The sequence below is a fragment of the Rhinolophus hipposideros genome, assembly GCF_964194185.1.
Source record: "Rhinolophus hipposideros genome assembly, chromosome: 11".
Taxonomy (NCBI): domain Eukaryota; kingdom Metazoa; phylum Chordata; class Mammalia; order Chiroptera; family Rhinolophidae; genus Rhinolophus; species Rhinolophus hipposideros.
In genome coordinates this window covers 73,268,754-73,282,105 of record NC_138057.1, presented here as the reverse complement: position 1 = coordinate 73,282,105, position 13,352 = coordinate 73,268,754, and the positions used below count along the sequence as shown (strand labels likewise).

Sequence of the window (13,352 nt, the reverse complement as noted above, 5' to 3'; positions counted from 1 at the left end):
AAGTTGACTTTGTGCTTACCGTTATCCTGTGAATTAAGCAGAACTGTTAAAATATTTGAGTCTGGAGTGTTAGAAAGATGGGAAGGGGCCCAGAGGGGGTTGTTGCTGGTGATCCCCGCAGGACCCCTACCTCTCCCAGTCCTAGGTGGTCAGGTCATTTCTGCCCCAGGCTGAGAATTCCTTTAGGGCAAGGACTTTTCTCACTCACCTGTGTATCCTAGCACCCAGCACAGAACCGGGCATACAGCAGGTACTCAGTAAGGGCCAAACTGACTGGCCGAATGCTGGGTGCCAAGAAGGTGATGGCTGGTGGCTCTGTAAAATAAAAAGCAAACCTTCATATCTTCTCCAGCACTGCCCAGGTAGGTGTTCAGCTCAAGTCTGACCCAACTATAAGAAGGTCAGAGAGGCCCAGGCCCCAAACTCAATCCCAGGGAGGTCTATTATTAAGGGTGGGAGTGGAGAGGGGCTTACTGACTAAAGCTGCAACTTCGGAGCAGCGCCTGCTATGTGCTAGAATTCACACCTATTGTCGTTTCCCATCTGTCCAATAGCTCTTCAACTGGAATCGTCCCAGTTTCTCCGACCAGGAAAACAGGATCAGAGGGGTCTGTAATTGGTCAAGGTCACAGAGCTGGCAAGTGTAGGAGGGACAGAGGCTGGGATCCAACCTTTTAACAAGTCAAAACCCATTGCCTGCCCCCTCCACCTGGGGAAGCATTAAGGCACCTATTCTATTTGCCTAGTCGCTGGGGTTGGGGGGCATCCCGCTCTGTGGCTTGGGACCCGGGAGGCCGGCTCGTCCCGGCGGCCTGCGACCGGGAGCCGCTCCCATATTGGGAAGTTACGAAGTTTCCGTGCATTTCGCTCGCTTCCCTGCGCAGCACGTCCCCGCTCCGCAGCAGTTACGCCGCTAGCGCAGCGGGGCTCAGGTGCTGCAGCGGGCGGGGGCCTGGCGCCCGGAGGAAGGCGGGGACGCAGTTTACGTAAGCGTCCGCTTACAGGTGCATGCGGCCGCCACCAGCGTGTGCTCCCTGCGCGCTCCCAGGTGCGTAGTTAGCGCAGGCGGCGGCGCAGCACGGTGGCGGCGGGCGCTGGCCGGCGCTCTCAGGTGCGGCAGAGTGCGCGTGGAGGGGGCGCGCAGCGAGCTAGGGGGCGGGCTTTCCGTTCCCCAGCAGCCGCGGGGCCCGCCCCCTGGCCTGGCCAATGGGCGCGCTCGGCGTCGTCACGTGCTCGCCGCCGCCGCCGCCGGAGCGGAGACCGGAGCCGCGAGCGCCACCAGGGCAGCAGCCGCCGCAGCCGCCGCCGCTGGGCTGAGGAGCCGGAGACGCGGGCTGACGAGGTGGCGGCGGCGGCGGAGCGGGAACGGGGACCGGGCAGAGCGCGGAGGCGCGGGTAGGCTGCTGCGGCGGGGCAGGCGCCTGCGCGGCGGGCCGTCCTTGGCGGGCGGCGGTTAAGGCGGCGGTTGAGGCGGTTGGCGGAGCCGGCCCGGGCCCCGCATTGTTTGTTGTGCGTCCTTAGCAGCGGCGGCGGCCGGGGCGGAGTGCAGGGAACAATCCCGGCCCCCGTGGCTCTGGCATTGTGGCCACTGCTGCGGTGCCGCGGTCGCTTCGGGCAAGGGCAGCGGGCAGCTTTCCTCACCTTTGGGGGACGGGTCCCGGCCCCAGGCGAGGGGAGGGCGTGGACGGTGTGGGCACCGGCGCTGGGAGGTCTGGGTAAGACAGAGGCGAGGGGCTCTGGGCAGGTGCCGGAGGACAGTGGGGGCAGGGGCGGGGAGAGGCGTCGGGGGGCGGGCGGACGGAGTGGACAGATTCGGGGAGCACGAGGGTGGAGGGATCGGCCCGAGGGAGGGGGAGGCCCTTCGGGCGGGCTCGGGGGCCGTGGGGGGCCGGGCGGGTGCGGGAGCAATGGAGGACGTTCGGGCCGGTGGGGGGCAGGGCCTGGGGGCTCGAGAGGGGCTGAGGGGGGCCTTGGGGAAGGCGGGGGCGAGCGTGACGGGACGGGAGGGAGCAGGTCAGGGATTCGAGGGGGGGATGGAAGGAGCAGATGTCCCGATCGGGCTGCGTGCGAGGCGGCGTGGGGCTGACAGGAGGACGGCCGCCGGGCGGACTGAGGGGAAACGGGGCAGCGTCCGGTGGGGAGCAACGGGGCGGGCGAGGGCGCGGAGGTGTCGGGGCAGGAGGCGCGCGTGGGGTAGGCCCGGGGCTCGGGGACCTGGGAGGGGGGCGCGCCGCGGGACAGACGGCACCTGGCGCGGGACGGCGAGTGAGGGGGCCGGCCGGGCTCCGTGAGGGGCGGCGCTGGGAGCAGGGCCTGGGTCTGGGGGGCGGGGGGGCGGGGGGCGCGCGGGAGGAGTGAGAGACGGCGGTGCCGGTGCGGGCGGTGTGGGTGGAGGCGGGGCGCACGGGAGGGAACTCTGGGTGGGCAGGACGTGGAGGGCACAGGTGCGCGACCCGGAGGGTCAGCGGGTAGGGGTTTGCAGAGAGGCCGAGGGGCGGCGGGGAGCGGTGGAAGGAAGTGTTTCTGGGCAGGAAGTGCGGAGGGAAGTCGGGGAGAAGGCAGGACCAGGGGGAGCGTGTTCGAAGGGAAATCAGTAGGGGGAGGTCGTGGGGCGCAAGTGGGAAGGGGAGGTACACAGGTGTGGATGCGGCAGATGCAGGCGGGGAGCGCGGGCTTGTCCGGCGGAGGGGGGGCGACAGGGCATGGGGGGGCGGATGGGGCCCGTCGTGGGGTAAGAAAGGCAGGGTGGGGGGTGCGGGGTGGGGGTGTCTGTGCGGAGCGTTGCGGTGGCGCTGGGGCGAGTGGGCTGCGCAGGTGGGGGCAGGGCACGACTGCCCGGGGGACAGACTCGGGAAAGCGCCTTGCTTAAAAGAGCGGGAGGAGCGGGCGCTGAAGTGCGGGACACGTTGGAAACGGAGTCGGGAGATTGAAGGGCCAGAACTTTTAGGTCGCTGGAAGTGTTAGGAAGGGCAGAGTGCAGAGGTTGGGAAAATAAAACAAAACTAAAGGCCAGGGATTCGATTCCAGATTCAGAGGCACCGGAGAGTGTGTGGGGTGTGCTGTGGGTGCTGGACTGATGTGAACGGAAAATGGAGGACACGGAGCCCTGGCCACACCTGACAGTTCGTGCTTCTGGGATCAGAGGTCGTGAAGCCTGGTTTTGGTTCCAGAACCCCGTGAATGGGGAAGGGATGACGGAGGGCTCAGTGCAGGTGCCTAAATTTGGAGGAGGTGTTTTGTGGAGTATTGTCCTAGCACGTGGGCCCGAGGAGGGGGCGCACAGAGGAGCCGTAGAGGGTCAGGAAGAGTACACCAAGAGTGACTAGAAACAGGACTGCAGCAGGTGCCGGGCACGTGTCTTTGTGAAGATACTGCGAGCGGGGCCCAGCATCAGAAGCGTTCACGGGCTGGTGTCCGAGGAAGGATCGTGGTGCAGTGTCTCCCATACCCTGGGGCTTTCTGGGTAACGGCCGATTTCAGACATTGAGTCCCACGCTAGAGGCGGCAGAGGTGATGTACCTACCGCACCTGGAAGTGGCAGGGACGGAGCTGTTGGACTCCTTAACTCGCTCTCAGGGTGTACATAACTGATCCACTGATGTTGGCTTTTTCTCCCAAGTAGTTCAAGTAAAATTTAGTTGGAGGCTTTTGGATTTTCTGGCATTTTGACTTGAGTTGGGGAGTGTAGTGCTGGCTTTTACTGAGGAAAGACTTCTGGGTTTGTGTGGACATATGGCCGTCAGCTTGCCAAACACATAGGAAATAACCGTTAGGGGTTTGAGCACAGGTATTTCAGTGCAGGTCTCATTCAGTGTTCTGCGTCTTGTGTTAGAATCTTTGAGGTTTGGAAGGATTAAGCAAACTGCCTTGAGACGGCCTAAGTATGCAGGGTTTTCTGGAATCTTGGAAAACGATTTCCCTTTTGATAGTTGGAAATTCAGTCTTGTCAGATTTTGTGAAAAAAATAAATTATTTCATCATGTTGCAGAAATAATGTCAATTATAACTTCAATTATTGCTTTGTGGGCTTCATGTGGTACCTAGTATGATTTCAAATAGAAGGTCCTCTTTGGTACCTTGGGAAGCTTTCTGGGTTGATTAGTTTTCTTCTTTTGTCAATTTGGGAAGTATCTTAACACAGCCATTGTAAGTTCAAGTAATAAGGTTGAGTGGAAGTGGGAATCTTGTCTAAACATAATGAAGGCTGAACAGAACACCACATTTTAAGTAATCTGATTCTGTAAATGTAAATATTTAAAAAATAAACTGGAAGCTAATCATTTTTAAAATCCAAATTTGAAGTCTATCATGAAGGCAGCAAAATTAATGCTCTGAAGGCATTGCTAAGAGATTTTGTTTTTGGAGGGAAAGGTTTCTAGAGTATAATACGCGTTTGATTGAAACTCTTAGCAGTATTTTGAGATTTGATGTATGTAAAGATTTTAATTATAAAGAGCGTGTGTGACTCCTTTGGCTTCCTGGCAGAGAATTTCAGCAGGAGGATATACGATGAATAGAGTGACCTTTGAAAATTATCTCCAATATGGCTATTGTTTCCTCTTGTATTTTTTAAGTCCATTGTGTTAGTTCATTTTATTGACTTGGGGCAAGCAGTACTTTCTTGCTCAGACTACTCAATTTTGGCATAGTGTTCTGATCATATGTATTGTTCTGTGAAGTTCTATGGTTTGGGATAATTTGTAGGCAGTTTAAAATACTACCCTAATTTATGAACCAAGGAAAGAAGATTATTTAGACTTTGTAGGCTAAATAATTGGGTCTGGTTTTATTTTCACTGGGGCTTGCTGGACAAGATACTTAATCCCTTTGTGCTTGTTTCTCCTCCAGAAACCTGACTCTTTATCTACCTCCCATGAGAATTGAGATGGTTTATATAAAACAAGTTTAAGTCTTTCAGGAAGATTAGAACTATGTAAATACAGGGTTAGATGTTATTTCTTTAGTTCATTTTTTCCTTTTAGCCTGATCAAATAATAATTAGAACTTCAGATTTTGGCATTAAGTGGGTTAATTTGTAGTGAGAAACTTGGATAGAGATGAAACTTCTGTGAATATCAGAGTTGTCTGCAAATTGAAGTTTGTTCATTCTTTGCTCTCCTGTCTGCTTATCTTTCCTGGTTCCTTTCTGCAGCCAAGCGTTGGTGCCTATTTGAATTCTTGAGCCGAGCAGAAGCTTGTGAGAGACATTCTGGGTTCTAGCTTTAGCTCAAGATTTTTCTAAGCCTTAATTTCCATAGACAGAGTACTTCTGTCACTCAGTGAATTCAATTCGTAAATCAGGTATAATAAACAATATTTTTCTGTGTATTTTGCAGAAAATTGTTTAATTCTAAGTGACTTAAACAGAAAAAATAGAGCTATCCCTTTCCTGAAAAGGGGAAATCTATCCTTTTTCAGGTTTATTGAATACTTTTTCCTTTTTTTCACTTCAGTTATCAAATAATTACCCATCCATTTGAATTTCCAAGTCCATTGACAGGTTATGCTCTATTTAAGAGGGGGGCTGAGTTTTAAATGCTTTTTAAATGTGTTTGGTTTCTTAGTTGTAAAACGCCTCCAGATGCTGGTCATGATGGCTATGGCAAAAATGTACATAATAAGTTGTTTTATTAGATGTTAGTTTGCTTGAGCTTGGTAATGCCCAGCCCTGATAGTAGTCTTTCTGTGCTAGCCAGTCCACTCTTAATAGTTTATTCTCTTATATAACAACGTTTGGACACCATTACCCATCTTACTGCTCTTGTGTTTTTCATTCCTTTTATTGGAAAATTGATTGTTTTAAAAAATTTGTTTAGCTGTAGAAAAATTGTTTCTGACAGATAATTATGAGAGGCTTCATAATCCAGTCTAATTTTAGAAAACTGTTTACTGAGAGATGTAAATTAAATTTCTATGTCAATGAAAACAGAAAAGAATCAAGTAATGAGACCAGGTTAGTGGTGGTAAAAATATTTAAGTGTTTGAACCTGGAGGATATATAAATCTTCAACTTTTAGGTCTTGCATTGAATAGTGAGATGACCAAATGACCTGATTTGACCAAATGACTTTCATGCCCAGTTTGAGTTATTTCTTCTCTTAAGAGTCTTTAAAGTGTATCATTTTTGAGAAGTATGGTATCTGTATCACAAAAGACATTCCAGATACGTGTGTTGCTGATGAATGAAGCAGTCTTAAATTTTAGTTATTTTTTCTTCAAATGCTCTTAACTTCTGACTTAACTAACACTATGTAGAACATCTGCTTTCTTTAGTTAACTTCAGCACAATTTGAAAGGGTACAGTTGATTATATCAGTAATAAAATCACAGCCTTGCATTGTGTGACTTCATTTCCATTTGAAAAGTGAGAATTCTGCAGCAGGTTGTGTAATAAATTCTGAGGCGTTTCTGGGTCATGGAAAAGATGTAGTTTCTTACTGCACCTGCAGAATTTCCTGTTCTTTGCAGTTTTCCAGGTGCTGGGGTTTTTCACAATATGTTACTGAGCAGATCAGCACTTTGTTTATGAATTGAATTTAACCATATTAATACTGTTGACACAAAGCATGTAGTTATTGTCCTAAAAGGGTCTATCTAGATTTTGTTTTTAAGTGTGCTTTTTAACTTGTTTTGCCATTTTAATTCAGCAAACATGCATTGACTCTAGGCTCAAAGGTGTGTTTTGTGCCAGACCTGCGATTTCTTGGTAGGGCTTAATAATAATTTTGGAATAAAGAATGGATCATTCTCTAGATAGATTGGCCCTTAATGTGAAAATGGAGTCTGTAACTTTGGTTAACTACATTCTGTCAGCCTAGCTGAAACTCAGTCCATTTTATGACAGCTAGGTAGTGACCTGATAACGAAGTGGTTTGTTTTTAAAAGGTTACATGGTGGCAGTTCATTCTTACAATGTTTCTAATTCCAAGTAAATCTTAAACTCCTCAAACATTGCATCTGATCATAGGCTTTTGTACAGCTTAGGCACTTACATATACATATAGTTACTAAAATGTAGGCAAGCTACATTTTAACTTAATGAAGTATTGGATACTGGGTAGCTCTTGACTTAAGTAACTCTGGACAAGTCAGTTTTCGTTAGCACAGCTATTGAACTAGAGGGGAAAGGTGCTGCAATTTTGATAATGTAGGTTAACAGCTGGAGAGAATAAACACCTGGAGCTCTTAATATGCATATTTTCAGTTGTTTTTGAAGTAAGCTGTAAGTAAGTTTATAATATCAAGGTTAGCATGGAAGAACAGATACCAAACATTAGTGATGAGGCTTTTAAAAACATGGTATCTTAAAAGTAAGTATTGACTGATGCTTTCTGATATGTCAGCGTTGTGGTAAATGTGGAACTATACAGAATCGGCTTTTGAAATTGGTCAGTATTATTGTTTAGTAGTGTCCTTTATTTCTAGAACTCAGAGTTCACATACCTGGACTTTGGTCCTAATGATAGCTGTGTAATGTAGGTGAGTAACATAATGTTATATTTGGAGAAATGGAGGCACAGAGTTGACTCTAAAACAGAGATAGGTGCAACCCTTTCAGAGGTTGGACATCAGATTCCTGTTAGTCCTCAAATTTGGCAAGGTTGATGGCGGGGCAAATTTGAAACCTGCCTCTTTTAATCAAGCCCTAGAGTTCAAGTCTTTTCAAGTACAAGACTGCCTGGAATAATGCTTGTCCTTCCTAGGAAACTCAGTCCTAGGATTATGCAATAGTGGCGACTTTGAGGCAAAGAACTAGCACTTGGTGGTGTCCCCTTATAGGAGTGTCCAGAGAACACCCTGTATACAGCCCTGGTGGCTGTATTGGGTAGTGGAAGAGTGTTTTTGACGCTAGAAGACTTGGCTTGGAGGTCTGATCCTGCTATCTGGTTAGTTGTAAATCTTTCTCCTCATGTATAAAATTGGAATAAAACCCCTAATTTACAGAGTAGAGTTACAGTGAGGATTAAAGAAGATAAGAACATTATTTGTAAGCTGTGAAGCACATAACATATTTTTGAAGGGAAGATTGAGGAGAAATTAAGGGTAGGCTTTGAAGTAATAAGAAAGGTTGGCTTGGAATGCTCTGGGTTTTTGTTTTTTATCGTGGCCTTTTCAAATGTACACAGAACAGTGAACTTCCACATATCCATCAACTAGCTTCAGCAGGTACCAGCATTTTGCTGCCTAGTTTATCTATCCCTGAATTTTTGTTTTTGGGAACATTTACAGCATATCTTGGACATCATATACTTTCATCCATAAATACTTCAGTATGAATTTCTAACAGATAAGAACCTAAAAAAAAACATAACCACAAAACTATTTTAACCCCCTAAATTAACAACTTCTTATCTAATACTCAGAAGGAGCTGGATTTGAAACATAGCTCTACCCCTCACCAGCTTTGTGCGTTAATCAAATTACTAGCTCTCTCTGAGCTTCTCGTTCCTTATCTGTAACATAAAGATAATACCTCATGAAGTTATTTTGAGCTTAAATGAAATAACATATAAAATGCCTAACATGAAGGTCCTCAGTACATGATACAGCCTCTCCTCAGAGTCTCCTATGGCCTGTGAGTTAGAATTATGGGTTGTCCCTCTCTATTCTTTAGTGTCACAAAGAGTAACATGCTCTGCAATCATTGCCCACTAACCTAGTGAAATTTCTCTTCATTGGGCTGTTGGACTCTTCTGGTGAAATTCTGTATCAATTGAAATCATATCCGTCCTCTCCCTCTCTCTGTAACATCATTTTTCTCCTGTCTACTGGCTCATTTCAGTCAGCATACATCTATATTTCTTAAACAACCCTTTATTGACCACACTGTCTCTGCCAGCTACAAACCAATTTCTCAGCTTCTTGTTCTCCTGTTCTCCTGAACCTACTCTGATGAGACTTTCAACCCCATCATTCTGAGACTGCTTTTATCAAAACCACCACGTTTGCTTCTTATTTGACGTGTTAGCAGCCGTTGGTGCAGTGGATGCATCCTTCCTTGAAATACTTTCTGCTCTGGTTTCCAGGACACCAGAGACACTGCTGCCCTTCCGTCTACCTCCCTAGCTTCTCTGCCGTCTCCTTTGTTGGTTCTTCCTCATTACTCCTACCTCTTCATACTGGACCACCCCCTTGCATTTGTGCTCTTTATTTCCATTCCCTTGGTGATCCCATCTCGTCTCAGGGCTTTCAGTACCGTGTATGTGCTGAGGACTGCCAGTTTGTCTCTGAAACTCCAGGCTGGTATATCCTACTGCCTACTTTGACATTTTAAAATTCATATTTTATTGGCATCTCAAATTGAACTTGTCCCAAACCAAACTCCGGATCTTTTACCTTATCCCATCTTCCTTTGCCCCTCTTGTTGTCTTCCACATCTTCATAAATAGCACCTTCCTCCATCTTTCCAGTTGCTCAGGCCAAAACTTGGAGCCGTCCTTGACTCTTTCACAAACCACATCCAACACATCAGGAAATCTTGCCAGTTACATCTTCAAACTATATCCAGACCCTGACCTCTTTTCATCACCTCTATTGATTTAAGTCTGCATCAGCTCTTCCGAATTATTGCAGTAGCCTTGTTTTTCTCTTGCCTCCTTATAGTTGTCAGTATTGTACCAGGAATGATCTCTTAAAACAGGTGAATCAGATTTTGTGTCCTTCTGGTCAGAGCCTCCAGTGAGACCCTGTCTTGCTTAGAGGAGAAGGCCAAGTCCTGCCAAGGGCCTTATGGGCGTGGATCCCGTCCTTTTTCTTCTCTGACCTCACTTCTGTTTGCTTACTGTTTGCATTCTGGCCTCAATAGCCTTCTTGCTGTTTTTTTAACGTGTCAGGTGTATTCCTGTTTCAGGTCTTTAGCATTTGCTGTTTGCCCTGCCTAAGAATGCTGCTGCTTAGACATATGTGGCTGTATCGTTTTCTGGTCTGGGGGCATATCTCCCCTTGCCAGTGAGACCTTCCCTCACCACCCTCCTGAAATGCCAGCCCTTCTGTTGCCGGCCCTCCCTGGTCTCCCTTTCCTGCCCTCTTTTTCTCCATACCACTAAACCATTTAGCTTTTAATATATTTTTGCTATTTGATTTTGTTGATTGCCTTTTCCCCTTCACTAGAATATAAAGTCCATGAAGGCAAGAATTAATGTTGGTTTTGTATTCTGTACCTTCTGAGCACCTAGCACTGTCTGGCACTAAGTAGGCACTTGCGTATTTGTTGAATGAATTGCTCTGTTATTAGTTGTAGTCTGTTACTTTGTAAGTGATGCTATCGCTGTAGTGTTTTAGTTGGAATTTCAGTTTTTGTTATGGAATACTATGCACCTTGAAGTTTTTATGTTATATTCCTGTTTCTCCTTCATGAGTATCCTTTTTAAAAACTGATAATAGATTTTATTATTAATTTATTCATCATGATTTTGAGTCCTTCTTATGTATTGTGCATAATCTGTGCTGCTTTAAGGGATACAGAAGAAGTATACATAGACCCTGACCTTTAAGAGCTTACAGTCTATCAGGGGAGGTGATGGTATGATAGATATCTGTGAGGTATGATAAAAAAATACGGTGCACGCTGCTGCCGAGTGCCATCCCACGGAAAGGCAGGGATCTTCAATGTGGGAAGCGGCACTTCGAACCTTAGTAACAGTGTGCGACAAGTAACAAGTTTCAACTTGTTAGGTGCAGTCAGGTGTGAGCTACATACAGATGACAAGGTGTGTTTTAAAGTGTGCCGTAAATCACCCTCCATCATGACAACGCTCCGTGTTACACATCGCTTCTGGTATGTGGCAGTTTCTGGCAAATAGGAACATTACGGTGCGTCCTCATCCACCTTATTCACCGGATCTGGCACTGTGTGACTTCTGGCTCTTCCCCAAAATCAAAATGAATATGAAAGGTAAACATTTTGAATTGATTCTCGACATCGAGGCAGCCATGACAGCGCAACTAAAGGCTCATGAAAGAGGACTTCCAGAACTGCTTCAGAAAGTGGCAAGAATGATGGGATAAGTTTGTTCGAAGTGAGGGGGACTATTTTGATGGGGACTAATAGCAATGTGTCTTTTACTGTAATAAATTTTCATGTGTGTGTGTGTGTGTATAATTTTTTTAAAGGTAAGTACTTAGATAAAATGGCCCAGGAAATCAGAAGAGCAATAAATTATTTCCAGCTAAGGAGAATAAGGGAGAGACTTCAGAGAGGATGTGGTTTTTGATATTTGTGTTGAGTCAGGGAAAGAAAGCGAGTAGGATTAGATTATGAGAAAATGGGGAAGAGAATGCCATATGAAGGTAATTGTGTTAGCAAAATAAGAATGCTCAGGATTTCTATGGGAAAGAACAAGCGGTTCACTTAGTTAAAGATAAGGGACTATGAAAGGAATTGATAGAGTATAAGTTTGGAGAAGAATGTTGGAGTCACTGATAGGAGGCTTTGAACGCAAGAATGAGGAATTCAAACTTGAGTCTGTCAGCAGTGAGGCTTCAGTGAAAGGTTTTCGAGCAGGAGTGGAGGGATGACATTATTAGGGCTGTCTTTATGAATTTGACGACTTTATGTGAAAAGAGGCTGAGATGAATATACTAATTAAGATGCTGTCGTAGTAATAGTTTGAGAAAAAAATTGGTAAAGATAGTGGAAACGGGTATAGAAACGTTGCCTTAGAACTAACGAAACTTGGTAACTGGGTGTGAGAGCTGAGTGACAAGTCTACAAGGTTTGAAGCCTAAGTTGATCAGGCACCTGGGGTGCCCTGAGGAGAAGTAGGGAACCCAAGAAAAGTGGGATTGGGAGCCAGCTTTAGTTTTGGTATTGAGTTTGCAAGTGTGGTGACATCCAGCTGATGATTGTCCTGATAAAAAGAAAATCAGGACTCTTTTTAGAAAGGATGTGCGTCTGTGGCTTTATGTCTTCATTTTGATACAACTCACTACCAGAAAGAGAGACTTAATTCCTGAATCTATTACTGAGGTCTGAATCTAGATAACTCATTTGGGAAACTTCTGATAAGGCATCCAAACTTTTCTTTTGATTTGTAAGTGGCTCTACTTGTTTCATTAAGCTTATTAAGTTGCTGTAGGTTGTAAGCACTTCATGTATTCTCAGCTTGATACAACTAAAATGTTATCCTTTGAGCTTTCCTGTGCTGCTTCGTTGGCTCTGGATATCTAAGCAGTGTCTGTCTCACTCCTTTGCAAACAACAGATGAGAGTTCCTAACTAGTCACCTTGGTCACTGTTGAGGTCACTTTGATCATACCGTGCCCCTCTTGTTCCCATTAGAACTTAGAGGCACACTGGAGCAAGACAAGCCTTCTACCCTAATTAATGGTAGTTAAGGTATTAGCTGCCAAAACATTTCTTTAACAACCTACGCTTAACAAAATACCAGAAGATATCAGAGGATTTAGCTTCTATTCCAGACAAATTCAAGAACAGAATGAGGTTCTTTTAGATTTATATCCTCAGGGCTTTGCAGCAGGAGTTTTTAACCTGAAGGTTGTTTATAGGACAAAAGCACTATTTACAAAATAGTGTTGATTAATGTATACAATTTTTATTTATAGGCTGTCAAATGATGCATGCTATTTACATTTTTATACTTAATGCATTTTTAAGTAGTTGGATAAAAATACATCATTGAGTTTTTTAGTTAAAAACTTAACAGTTCACCAGTTTGGTTTAGAATGTGACCTTAAGCTTATCACATTAGTCATCTCTGAATTAAGGCTTTTCCTTTGTGCTTAGATCATAATGTCAGTCAGTATGATTTTGGCACTGACATTATAGGGTCTGTTTTTGTTTTCCAGTAAATAGGAGTCAGTAGGACCCAGTTACTTTGAAACGAGAAAATTTTCCTGTTTGGGGAACGTGTATTTTAAGCTCACTAGAGGTGTGGTTCCTTTTTGTTTGTCAGATTTAGCATATAGTGTAGTTAAAAAACTTTTTTTAAATCTAGGCAACTTTATTTCCACATAAGTTGATTTGCCAAGAATATAAAGTGTAACGTCTTAAACTTGTGAGAAACCTGTGAGATTCTTTTAGCCTTACTTTGGTCTTTTACAGGTGTATAACTTAAGATATATCCAGAGTGGTTAAGGGAATTGTCCAAAATCACAGCAAACTAGTGGCAGAGTTGGGGTGAGACATGGATTTCTTGACCTCCAGGCTTGGGTTCCTTCCACCATGTCAGGCTGCTGCTTTAGAAATAGAGACCAGAAAAACCTTGAATAAACTTAGTTTAATTGGTCACCTAGTGATGTTCAGCAGGAACAATGAGGGTATTTTTTTTCCTTGTTCCCACAAAATTAATTTTTTTAGATTAACCATTTTAAATCGAACTGTTATGTGGCGTT

General features: G+C 45.5%; 1 protein-coding gene across 10 annotated transcripts in view; it reads left to right on the top strand.

Moving 5' to 3' along the window:
- Positions 1-1,241: 1,241 nt before the first annotated feature.
- STRBP (spermatid perinuclear RNA binding protein) overlaps positions 1,242-13,352 on the top strand; it is a 125,162-nt gene continuing 113,051 nt past the window's right edge. For 6 of the 10 annotated variants that reach the window (XM_081067059.1, XM_081067066.1, XM_081067056.1 and 3 more), the window contains exon 1: positions 1,242-1,395. The gene's annotated coding sequence lies outside the window, so the exon portion shown is untranslated. Of the gene's footprint in view, positions 1,396-1,441; positions 1,716-13,352 lie in introns of those variants that run through there. The other 4 variants (XM_081067060.1, XM_081067058.1, XM_081067064.1 and 1 more) reach the window with 3 other exon arrangements.